General features: G+C 36.3%; 1 long non-coding RNA gene across 1 annotated transcript in view; it reads right to left on the bottom strand.

The window, feature by feature from the left end:
- The window catches only part of LOC141541216 (uncharacterized), a 132,260-nt gene extending 119,439 nt beyond the window's left edge, over positions 1 to 12,821 (bottom strand). Inside the window, exon 1 of the long non-coding RNA XR_012481693.1 lies at positions 12,716 to 12,821. This is a non-coding gene — a long non-coding RNA (uncharacterized LOC141541216). The remainder of the gene's footprint in view (positions 1 to 12,715) is intronic.
- Between the last annotated feature and the right edge of the window lie 572 nt (positions 12,822 to 13,393).

Consider the following 13,393-nt stretch of genomic DNA (forward strand, 5'->3'; position numbering starts at 1 on the left):
GAGGAGAGAAGAGAGCGACGAGAGAGAGAGAGAGAGAGGAGAGAGGGAGAGAGAGAGAGAGGAGAGAGAGAGAGAGAGAGAGAGAGAGAGAGAGAGAGAGGAGAGAGAGAGAGAGAGAGGAGAGAGAGAGAGAGAGAGAGAGAGAGAGAGAGAGAGAGAGAGAGAGAGAGAGAGAGAGAGAGAGAGAGAGGAGAGAGAGAGAGAGAGGAGAGAGAGAGAGAGAGGAAGAGAGAGAGAGAGAGAGAGAGAGAGAGAGAGAGAGAGAGAGAGAGAGAGAGAGAGAGAGAGAATATGAAGGGAAGAGAAGAGAAGAGAAAAAAGACAAGGCTGCCTTGTGGCAGAATCATAGTGTGTACCAAAAGCTAGAAGGCCACATTAGAGTGAATGAAATTATTGAGAGCTGTTTGCTTTCCTATGTAAACAGGCATATAATTGAAATGTTCTCTGATCAGGTCCATGCTGTGTGTAAAATGCCAGACCTTTCCGCACTCCAACAATAGAGAATAGGCTATCTGACAAATGGAAGTAGGTGTTAATTTTTTTTTTGCAGGAAAGGAATAGTTTGATTCAGTTTTTGCTTATGGATATTCATAAACTCCAGTGAGAGCCTGCCAAGGGGCCCCTCTCTTGTTTGCAGTGAACAGAAAAGGGATATGAAAGGTCCTGCTTAATTGTGTATGTGAAGTATTCAGCTTGTGCTTTATAACAAAATACCCAAAGTTTGAGAGAAAGGAAAACAGGACATAAAAGAGAAATGTAAATTAACAAACCAACCTTGTGGAATACAAATTAAAATGTAAACCTGCCAGGAAAGGCCCATTCTCTAAATAAAAACAGAAGGGTGATTTAGACTATTGATATCAAATTTAAGTTGCCTTATAATTACTAGATAGTGATTCTCAAAGGCTTATTTTTTCACCATTTTATATTTTTCAAATATTTAAAAAATATTTCCCTCAATTATATAAAAAAGCAATTTTTAACATTTGAATTTTTTCTTTAAGTTTGAGTTTCAAATTCCATCCTTCCTTCCCTTTTCTCTCCTCTCCTTAAGACAGTAAATAATTTGGTAAAGATTATACATATTTTACCACTTTCTAAAGACAGGTGTGTATTTACTATAGGCTAACAATATTTTAATAATTTCCTCTATAAGGTTATAGTCTCATATAGAATAGGTGAAAAGGATCATTATATAAGAATTGTGGATGCATTCATTTATCCATTGAAAAAAGTATTTATTTATTTAATAAGGATTTACCTTATTATGTGTTATGATCTGTGCTGGTGCAAAGAAATACAAAGATACAACAACAATAAAAACGTCTTGTCTTCAAAAACTTTCCATAATACAATAATAAATACAAACTGTAGACAAGGGAAATAAAAATATGAAATATATGTGAGATCATTTGAATGAAGAGCAGGGAGGATGCTGTGGAACCCAGAGATCATGCTGTCTCATCACTAGAGAGGTTTCATGCTTCCTGTGAGAATGAGATCAGTACCATGGCAGGATTTGAAGTCAGAAGCCCTAGATTCTTATCCCATCTCCTTCTTGTCATGTGTGGCTAGGATCTTAGCTAAGGCCCCTTCTGGGCCCTTGTTTCTTCATCTTTAAAATTAAAGGAACAGGAATCATAGAGGAAGAGTTAATCTATAACAGGAGTTCTTAATTTGAAATCCACAGATCACCAAAGATCGATTGGGAGTGGCAGGTATCAGAGTCTGTGAACTTGGATAGGGGAAAAAAAGATATTAAATCTTTCTTTTTACTAACTTCTAACTGAAAATTAGCATTTCCTTCAATTATTTAAAAATATTATCCTAAGAAAGGGTTCAAAATCTTTATCAGAGTGCCCAAGGGGTCCAGTTAAAATCCCCTGGTGTAGATAATCTTTAATTCAATTCAGCAACATATTCTAAATGCCTTCTATGAGTAAAATGAACTGGAGCAAAAAATGGCAAACCACTCCAATATCTTTACCAAAAAATAAACAAAAAATGAGGTCCCAAAGAGCTAGACATGACTCAATTACAGCTATGAATTGTATAAGGTGCTAGGGAAAAAAAGACATAAACAGAACAATTCCTGTATTCAAGGAGATTACATTTTATTTGAGCAGACATATGTAGAATAGTTAAAACTCATGTGTGTGTGTGTGTGTGTGTGTGTGTGTGTGTGAAATCCCATTCTTCTAGCTCAGTGCCCCTTCCTCTCTGAGGAGAATTGAGTGTCTGCCCCCAAACTTCTGCTTCCTCTTCTGGCAGGAATGAAAGTCTCTCTTGGTTAAGGGTCTTGAGAAAAGAGACTAGACATGTCTTTGGCCTGTCTTAAAGCCCCACAAGAGAAGCCACGATTCTGCTGAAATGTATGATGGTAACATTTCCCCACTCCTGCCTTCATCTTCAATGCAAATTTCAACATTTTTCTTTTTTTATGTTATGCTTACTCCTTTTGTTTTTCTTTCTTAAATTATGCTTATTTCTTCTGTCTTAATGAGTACAAATGCTATTTGTATAATGAATCAGTCTTACACATTCCTGACTGTTATTTCATTTTCTATGAAGGGGACAGAGAAATAATGGTCTGTGGAATATAAAGACAAAAAGGCAGAGGTTTGGATCTTTTGCCTAAGTCATCAGAACTCTAAGTTGCATGTGAGATGAATCAAATAAGAAAAAAAGAAATATTGCTATTTATTTTTAAATATTTTGTAGAGCGACAATGAATGTAAACCTGGACCTTATGAAGGCTTCTGGGGACCAGAGCTAAAATAGAAGCTACTGCAAATGCAGTATGTGGAATACTGGGACTGAAGTTAGGGAGATCCCAGTTCAAATTTAGCCTCAGAGATTACTAGCTGGCTGAGCAAATCACTTAACCTCTATTTGCCTCAGTTTCCTCAAGATAAAGATGAAGTAACACCTATCTCCTAAGATTATTTTGAGGATTAAATGAGATATTTGTAAAAAAAAAAAAAACAAAAAAAACACACACTTGGCTACAGAGGCACTCTATAAATGCTCATTTATTTCCTCTTCTCTTCCCCTTTCCTTAAAGAATGACATTAGGAAAAAGAAGCTTCCTGAGAATGGGAGGGAAATTGGGAACGATAAAGTTTGGAACTCAAAACAAAACAAACAAAAAAAAAAGTTTTAACATGTAATTAAAGAAAAAAATGAAAAAAAAATTTCAAAAATGGAAAGAGGCTTCCTTAACAGGAAGATGCTTCAGAAAAGTTCACTCCCACCATTGCACTATATGGTCTGCTTCTGAGTAAGGTTGGAAGCCTTGACTAAGATAAAACCACACTTTCATGAAAGAAAGTTTTGAGGAAGGATGTCCCTTCCCACCTGAGGGTGGGAATCATTCAAGAGGGAGTAGTTGTTAGATTCTCAACACTTCTTTCTGTTAGGGTAGAAGTGTACTGGAGAGAGCTCATGGTTGTGAAAGGTTGTTAAATTTTCAGTGTGAGCATTGACAACTTGGAAGTTGATGAATGCTACAAATCAGGATTTAACTTATTTTGTTGGTTTTCTCAATTTAAAATGTTAATAATGAAGATAAAATTTGAAAATGTGGCATGCCTACATTTAGGGAGAGGGAAGCCATTTGTTAAACATTTACCAACACATCCCTATCTGTACCCTTAGACACTGACTACATAAGCATTTTACATCTCTACCAGGGTATATGGGATGTACAGGAAGGACTAGTTGTGACTCCAATGTAGCAGCCACAGCTCAGCAAAACCATCTTGACAGCAGAGCTAAACCAGGTTCAGAGTAACTGATGGGCCTCAAACCAATTAATTGATGAGTTGGGGATGTGAAAATTTCTACTACCCCCAGATGAGAACCCCCAGCAGATCATTCACCCCATGGTGAATGTGGAGTTCTTAGAACTTTGTCAAATGGCAAAGTCATCCACTGCATCCTGAACCATCTTCAATTGTCCTGACTTTTATCTTGTCACTGGACCTTATTTACTCTGGATGAAAGTAAGGCTGATGACTCTGCATAACTCTGTCTCACTTAATTCCAGTTCACACATAAGTCAGGACATCACTCATGGTGTTATTGGTCTTCTTCAAGAACAAGAGACAAACAATAATATTTCTACCTAAGACAGCAGAGCTGTAAGGGACCTTAGAGATATTTAGTATAAGCCCCTATTTTAAGGGGAAGGAAACAAAATCCAAGAGAGGTGAAGGGTCCCACAGGAAAAATATAGCAAAGTTGATATTTAGAACTAGGTTTTTTAATTGCAAATCGAGTGCCCTCTAAATCTTCATTTTTGATTCCTGTGGCATGCTGAAACCAGTTTGTACTGGCTAGATAGAGTTAATAGTGACAAACTACAAAAACCCTTGATTAATTGTTTTGTTGATTGTCCAGACTTAAGAAAGCAATAAAGAAAATACTAGTAATTCATATTAAACTTAAAAATGTTTTGCTTTTCCACTGATCCACTGAGCTTTTTGTTAAATATTTACCAGCACATCCATGACTATACATACTCTTGATATGATAGATTCTAAGTAAAATAGTAAGGTGAAGCTATTTGTTCCTACTTTGTACTTTTACTCTTACTTAATGCTATGATTTTAGGTAGCTTTTTCTCCTGTCGCTGATGTTTAGTCATGTCCAATTGCATGATCCCATTTGGGATTTTCTTGACAAAGATACTAGAATGATTTGCCATTTCCTTCTCCAGCTCATTTTACAGATGAAGAAACTGAAGTAAACTTGGTTAAATGAGTTACCTGGGTCACACAGCTAGTAAGTGTCTGAGGCCATATTTGAACTTAGTCTTCCTGACTCCAGGCCTGACATTCTATCCATTCTGCCACCTGACTGCTTCTTTTCTCCTTCTATCCAAAAAAAATTTTTTTTCAGAAAAAGATATGTAATTCACTTACACTAAAAATATAAGCAATGGATAAGGTAAAGGAATTAATTGAAATAAGTACTTGTACTATTAACTGGTTCCAATCTGTGTCAATGATAACATGGAAAATATTTTTCCCCTCACTGATATATGGTTGGTACCATGAGGGCCTAAGACAAGACTGAAGAAAGAGTTAATTTGTTCTTTACCAAACCTACTTTAACAGGAAAGACTTTCCTGTTAATCTCCCTAAAGTGGTGTCTTCCATTGCTGGAAACAGGTAGGAAATACAATAGATAGACTGCTAGACCAGGAGCCAAGAAAATCAGAGTTCCAATACAGCCTCAGATACTTATATTTGTGTGATCCTGAATAAGTTACTTAACTTCCTTCCACTTCAGTTTTCTCATCTGTTAAAAAAAAAAAAAAAGTTCAGTATTAGCAATCCCCTAGGATTGTAGGCCAGAATTACCTGAGATAATATTTTTAAGGTGCTTAGCCTGGCATGTAGTGAATGCTTAATAAATGCTTATTTCCTTCCTTCCTAGAATCCTCTAGAATTTTTTTGTCTGTACAACTCATTTGATGATTATTCATATTTATCTTGTGATCTGTTTTCTTAAACCATTATTTATTTAAATTTTTAAAAATCTTTCATTTTTTCACATGATTATCATATTTCTTCCAACTATATTGGGTATTTTGGGACATTAATTAATAAATTTCTCCAAGGCAATCTTGCTTTATATCTTTTTGCATCTCACACTAGGTCTACCATATTTTGCATGCAATAGTTAGTCAATAAGTATTTAGTATTCTACTACTTCCCTTTCTGTATCACTGTTCCTCTTCTATAACCCTATCCCTACACTCATCCAAGACACTAGTGCCTTCATTATATCCTCTCAGTATCTAAAGGTTCTCAATGATTAATTTCATCCAGCCCAGGACTACTTTCCCTAGAAATTTTCTTTGAAAATAATTCCATCCTCTCCCTCTCTACCTCACCATCCCCATTCTACTTCAGTGGGGCTAAAATTGACAGATAACTGCTACAAGGAATTTCAATGAATCCCTTAGCCTGCTGATCTGTGAATATCGCACACCTCTCTTCCAGAGTCTTCATTGGCCTCTGAACATGGCAGCACTGGTCTTGGAGTAAGAAAAACTGAGTATAAGTCCAAATTCATGCATTTATGAGCTGGGTGACTTTAATCAAGTCACCTAGCCCCTCTATTCCTAGAATGCTTTACCATGTGGTTACTTTGATGCTATAGATGGTGTCTGTGAAGTGATATGTTGACAAATATTTAACAATTAGCTCTCTTAAAAATAAACTATAAATGGACACTCTTATAAATTTAACTTGGCATCTTGACATTTTCTCCATCACCTTAAATCTAGATAATAAACAAAACAATATATTAAGCTCTGAGTTATAACATTTGCTGATTTTGGAGAGGAATATGCTTATATTAAAAATATAACAATAGACTACTAGTTCAAATTGCTTCTAGCACAATTCTCATTGCTATCAGAATAGGGATACAAATTGTCCCAAAGGTTTTGTGGCTTAAAACTTTAAAAAGTAAACTTCAGTAGTTTAAGATCTCATTAAGATTTTTGGGATACCTTGTACAATCTACACAGATACACCTCTTCCTTACCCATTGATAGTTTTTTTATATAACTTCCTTATGAGATATATCTAACTCATTAGCATCCTTCTTCATGCTCTTTTAAGATGTTGGGAGTACTACTGTATTAAGCAGGTCATCCCTCTGTTTTTTTCTCATTGTTTATAATTAAACCACATTTCTCAGGCATATATATTCTTGAAAACATGCTACTTATTGCAAGGGAGTTATTATAATAAGACACTGCAACTTGCTTTTTTCCCATTACTCCTAAGAATATTTTAACACTTTAATTCTTCTGAGATAATAGTTCTTCATTATTGGGTATGACATAGCATTAGTAGGTAAAGAATGTCATTAAAAGAGTAAGTTTTAAAGAGGCAGTCTGTTTGGAATCATTGAAAGCAATTAACAATTTCCTATCCAGGTTGACCTTACCCTTAAATCTATGATCCCAAGAATATAGTCTGCTAGGAAAAGATAATGATAAATGTTGGAGGAGATGTGGAAAACTGCGACACTAATACATTTTTGGTAGAGTTGTGAAATGATCCAACCATTCTGGAGAGCAATTTGGAACTATGCGCAAAGAGATCACACAAAAATAAAAAGAACCCACATGCACAAAAATGTTTGTAGCAGTCAAGAAGCTAGAAACTGAGTGGATGCCCATAAGTTGGAGAATGGCTGAATAAGTTATGGTATAGGAATGTTATGGAATATTTTTGTTTTATAAGAAACAATCAGCAGGATGATTTCAGAAAGGCCTGGAGAGACTTACATGTACTGGTGCTAAGTGAAATTAGTAGAACCAAGAGAACATTGTACACAATAACAATAAGAATATGCAATGATCAATTCTGATGGACGTGGTTCTTTTCAACAATGAGGTGATTCAGACTAGTTTTAATATACTTGTGATGGAGAGAGCCATCAGAATCCAAAAAGAAGACTATGGGGACTGAATGTGGATCACAACATAATATTTTCATCTTTATTGTTGTTGTTTACTTGTTTTTTTGTTTTATTTCTCATTTTTTTCTTTTTGATCTGACTTCCCTTGTGCAACATAATTGTAGAAATATGTATAGAAGAATGGCACATGTTTTAATATATATTGGATTATTTGATGTCTAAAGGGTGGGGGAAAGAGGAAGAAAAAATCTGGAACACAATGTTTTTCAAGGATGAATGTTGAAAACTATCTTTGCATATATTTTGAAAATAGAAAGCTATTATTGATATATATGTAGTCTGCACAATTCCTAGCACCTATCTAAGATATAATTATTGATATTTTTCCTGTTGATAAACTTGTCCAACTTAATGTTATTATATATAAGTAATGTGTTTTTCATACACTTTGTTATTCCCCTATGGATGTTTAAAATAATCTCTTTCAGATGAACAGAAATTTTCCTGAGGAGTTTTTTTTAGTACTTAGTGATTTATTTCAGTTAGTAAAACACAGTCTGCGAATAGGAGCATTTGAATAACCTCATTATCTATAGGAAATCCTCTTTTGTTTGGAACTTGGATTCTATTTTAAAAAAAGAAACTATATGTGAAAAATAAGGGTAATTCCTCATTCTAACACAACCCTGGCCAAGGCCCCTGAAATCATCTGTTTTCTTAAGATCATTTGGATTGATGTGGGTTAAGATTCCTTTCTAATTCCCAGCCCCCGTGAATCCCAATGGGAGATATCCAGGCTCTCCCAGCCCCCATCGGATCTGAGCTAATTTGGGCTGTCCCAGTCCCCATTCTAATGATCTGCTCAGGTTTCCCAACTCCCATAAACAGCTTCCTCCTTATCTAAAAACCCATTGAATTCTATTCAATTTCTAACCCTGGCTGAAAGTCAGCCAGGAGCCAAGCTGGGACTCCACCCATGAGCCCCTTCAAGATTACCAAAAGCCCCCACTGGAAAAGAGGGAAACTGGAGTCCACTCTTTGCAGGAGTCCCAGACATGGCATCCTTATGCCAGCTATGTCAAGGGTTCCTGCCCACTGGTGCCAGCACTGGCCCTGGTGTCTTTCTACGTTCTAACCTTACTTCCAAACCCCACAATAAACTTCTTTTATCAATCTAGGTTTTCGGGCCTGTAAATTCTTTTACAGAGGACTCTTACTCCACTACTGGACCTCATTTAACTCTGTATCCTTGTCTCGAATCCAAAGAGGTTGCAAAGGAGCTCTATTTGATTTCCTGTACCCTGAAGCTGCCACTAGACCTCAATTAAACCTAATTTCATTTAGATACTCCTTACCTAATTCTCATCGGGATTGTCTTAGGGTACTTGGGAGGGAGAGATGTTCTTTTGGCTACCTTACTGTAATGAAATTATTTTATGGAATTTAATCCAATCATATTATCCTGGGAGAGTGAACTAACTCTACTGTGTCTGAATTTCTCCAGCTGTTCACACCAGGAATATCAAGAAGAAAACTGATAAAAAGATTTGAGCAACTTGGCAAACACCCACTTAATATACTCAGAATTCAGCTGATCATTGTAGCATTGTAAAGAGAATAGGAATTTTTCCAGCATAGGTGCACTTTTAAAACTTTCAGCCCACTAGATAGAGCAGTAAAAGAACTGTGAAGTACAATTATGAGATTCAAACCTTTTCCCAAAAGGTCTTCAGATCAATATTTCAGGAAGCAAGTATAAAACAGAAGGACAGGTCAAGCAATTGCAGTCAGAAGTCATAGATATTAGAGATCCAGCAGCGATTTCCCCTTCAGTTAACAGGTAGGTCAATAAAACTGTCATCTGTAATACCAGTCACACTTTGCTTTCATGGTTTGAGAAGGAAAGGCTAGAATTGAGGTTACAATAATGCTCTTGCATTTTCCAACATGCTTTATTCTGACTGATGACTTAAGTCTTTGTAGGTAAACAACTTCAATCATTTCCTGCTTAGACCTGAAATCACCAGAGAATTTCTCATAAGACTGGTGTTAATTTGAATTGATCATTAACTTAGTGAGGACCAGGGCCTTGACAACCCTGAGAAAAATACACCTTTCATCAGTATTATTTGTGAGCTGCTCAGATGCATAACTAATGCCTTTGTAGTTAGCTTTGTAGTCTATGAACTTGAAATTTTATGTTATTGGAGTGCTGGTTTTTGAATACGAGTCTGAACCAATGCCAGAAAATCCTGGCCTCAGTCTCCTTATCTTTAAAAGATAGGTGTTGGACTATCCAATTTCCAAGGCTTTATCATCCCAATGTATGGTAACCACTCCCCTCCTAACCTATAAAGGGTTAAGAGTCATACAAAGTTTCCCTGGGTCACTTTTAGCTCCCTTCCCCCCAAAATTTTCAGTTCAAAGACCAACTCAGCACTTTGTTAAAAGGAAGTCATTAGGTTCTCATTATTGTCCAGTACTTCTGCCTACAGCCCTGAACGTGGGGATTGGCTAGTTTTAGCCCATGGATTGGACTTCAGCTAGGTCAGCAAATGCTTTGCCCTCAGTTTGTGATATGTACAGGGTGTTTCAGAAGACTTTTTTTTTTCACCAGCAACTGGATGTGATATTTAACAGAGTACTGTGGTTTTTCAAGCTTTAATTTAGAGTTGTCTAGAGAATATTTGTATTCCTCTCTCTCTCTTTTTCCCTTACTACAGTTCTATGGTATTACTTAAACTCCATGGTTTACTTATGAAAATTTTTTGGTTATGGAATAATATAGGTAGTATATAGCATATGCAAAAAGAATATATAATAGAAATACATGAAAAGTATAGTAGAAGTACTAGCCTTTGGTATATTCCTTTAATAATCATTGATTAAGCATTTACCATTTATGTAACATTACAGATGAAATGTTCAAATACCTTACCAGAGAATATTAGCCAATCAAATTGCCAACAAAGATTTATTAAATTGTCTACCATGTGCTGGGTATACAAAGAAAAGTTACAATGAATGAAAAATATGTGTTTTATAGAACATCAGTGTGACTATTCACATTACTCATATTATTACTGAGCTCATAAAAACATGTGAAAGAAAAGAAAGAATGAAATAGACTTGTATATAGTTTTTTAAAAATCATGAGATTTAAAAAATTTGCTATGGCAAGATTCCGATTTACAAATCTTTAACTTTCCTTTCTTCCCACCTGCATTGGTTGTATCTATAGAAATACTCAGAGTTTTATCCCTGATACTAAAAAAACCAAGCAAAAATAATTGTAGAAAATATAATGGTCATATATTCCTGTGTGGTTTATTGTTTGTTTTTTGTTAGCCAACAATCAGTGGTAACTATATGTTAAAGAGATCAAGGAAAGAAGAGAAGGACCCATATTCACAAATATTTTTGTAGCAATTCTCTTTGTAATAGCATTACAGAATGCCTTCTGTAATAACTTCTGTAGCATTACAGAAAAATATGATATACAAATGTAACAATAAATTTTTTGCACTGAATATAATGACATTATTGATGGTACGTAATACAGGACTCTAGGCTTCTCTTCTCTATTTCAAGGGTGCTTTAGGACAAGGATGTGAATGAGGCACAGGATCCCCAGCATAGAAACATAGGTTAGGGATGGGAGCTCCTGTCAAAGAACTTACTATATTTTTATATTTATATACTTACATATTACATACATATAATATATATGTACTTATATGCTATATACTTATGTAAAATATACTTATATTATGTACATTTATATTTATATACTCTATATTTATATATGCTACATACATATATACATACCCAAGACTAGCCTTTTCTCCCATCATTTGGGGGGGGTTTCAGGCTTGCATTTTAATCATGGAAATCTAACCCAGAAACAAAAAAATACAAGTCCAATAATAACAATAAACTCCTCCTATATGAGAATTCAAAGCCATCATCACCTTTAAAAGAACTACTTAAATGTTAATTAAGAAGTGGGGAGAAAATAGGAGGGGACAATTACCTGCAAGTTTTAGCTATAGCTCTATTTATTATTATAAAGTCTCAAGCCACAATTAAGGCTATTTTCCCATGAGAGTGTCTTCACTCAGTTAATTCCTCACAATCCTGCTTTTATTAATCCTTTGAAGACCTCTCACACCATTCTTGATACATTTCCTCAACTAGCTTGTTCTCAGTCTCCAAATAGAAGAGTGGGGCACTTACTACAAGTGTTGTGAGTCCATCCTTTCTCCTTGGTCCTCTTGTTGAGGTTGGGAAAGGGACCCCAAAAGTCTGGGGTCACAGACCAGTATCTTAAAAGAATTTGCAAGCTTGAACCCATTTTCTGGTCAAGAGATAAAGTTTTATTGTAATTGTAATGCTATGACAAGTGAACTAAATTTCAAGAGAATAGGGAGCAAGGAGATTCATTTAAGTAGTTCTTCTTGATATAGATATGCTAATTTTATGGCCTAGAGTTAGGAACAAGGAGTGGTCTCTGCAATTTGGTTCTCACTGATCAATAGATTATCACTATTGTCTCAGGAGTTGGGTAGGTGGGATTATCCTGAGGCCAGAAGCTATCAAATAGTCAGCAAAGAACTGAGAAGTAGACTATTCAGAATCAGATTGTTATTCTTAGATTGAGTGTGGGAATTCCCTGAGGCAGAAGATTTAGAATCACTGATTTATTGTTAGAACAGAAGCCCCCTAAGATCAGGGGATCTCAAAATCATCGCTATCTCCTCTAGAAGATATGTTACATCACTCACACTGTTGTCTGATATCAGAAAAACTTGGAAAGGTCTCTTCCAGGAGGGAGAATTTTTCCTCTCGCCATGTCCAGATCAGCACCCAGTTAAACGCCCAGGCTGAAATTTGTGTACAGGAAATCCTAGAGCCCTTTATTCTGCAACACAGTCAAATGTTTTGCCAGAGAACACATATCTAATGCTAACTTAGTGAGCTGCCTCTTGATCTCCTTGTTCATTCTTTCCACTTTACCCAAGGAAGGAGGGTTCCAAGGAGTATGAAATTGCCAATTAATGTTCAAAGCCTTTGCCAGTGACTGAAGAACCTCAGAGGTAAAATGAGTCCCCTGGTCCAAGTCTATCCTCTCCACCATCCCATATCCAGGAATAATTTGTTCCAATAATATCTGACTAACAGCCCAAGGAGTAGTTTGGATCACTGGAAAGACCTCTACCCATGAGGTCAAATGGTCTGTTATGACAAGCAGGTATCTGAGGTGACTCACCAAAGGCAGCTCAATAAAAGTCTGATTCCTGGGGATCCTCCTGCTGGTACCTGGCACAGAACAGACTTACAGCAACCATCCACTAGCCTGTATGCAAGAGTATACAGACTAGGAGATATAAAGGGTCAAGACTGCATTGCACAAGTTTTGGATGTTCCAATGGCCACCCTGCTGTAAAATCTGAGTCATACTTGCCTTATTCCGCACTTCCCAGTCATCAGGAGCTATCATTTACCATTACAGTCCTTCTGGGCTCCCAACTCTCAGGTCCATCATTTCTCCTTTTCTGACAAAGGAAGAGCCACTAGACTTGGGGAAAAGGAGGGGATCAAGACCAACAGGGGGTCAACCCGTTCAGGTTCCTCATTCCTTATCCTTCTTACTTCCTCAGGTTTCCTGTAGCTTCAAAGGACTGAAAAGATTAATGCCCATTCACATATACAACGGCAGTGGTCTCAAGCAGTAAGAGATTTTTCAAGATTTGTAGTAACAATAGAATGTGGGCTAATTCCCTTTACAGGGAACCCCACAACTCTGAAAAATCCTTAAAGGAGAAAACCTCCTTGATCTCTGCCTCAGGGAGGGGAACTCCACCCTATGCACAAACAGTTTCATCTTTGTTATGTGGCTCAGTCCTGAAACCCATTGAATTCAATTCAAATTCTAACCCTGGCTGAA

This window comes from Sminthopsis crassicaudata, chromosome 4 (genome assembly GCF_048593235.1).
Source record: "Sminthopsis crassicaudata isolate SCR6 chromosome 4, ASM4859323v1, whole genome shotgun sequence".
NCBI lineage: Eukaryota > Metazoa > Chordata > Mammalia > Dasyuromorphia > Dasyuridae > Sminthopsis > Sminthopsis crassicaudata.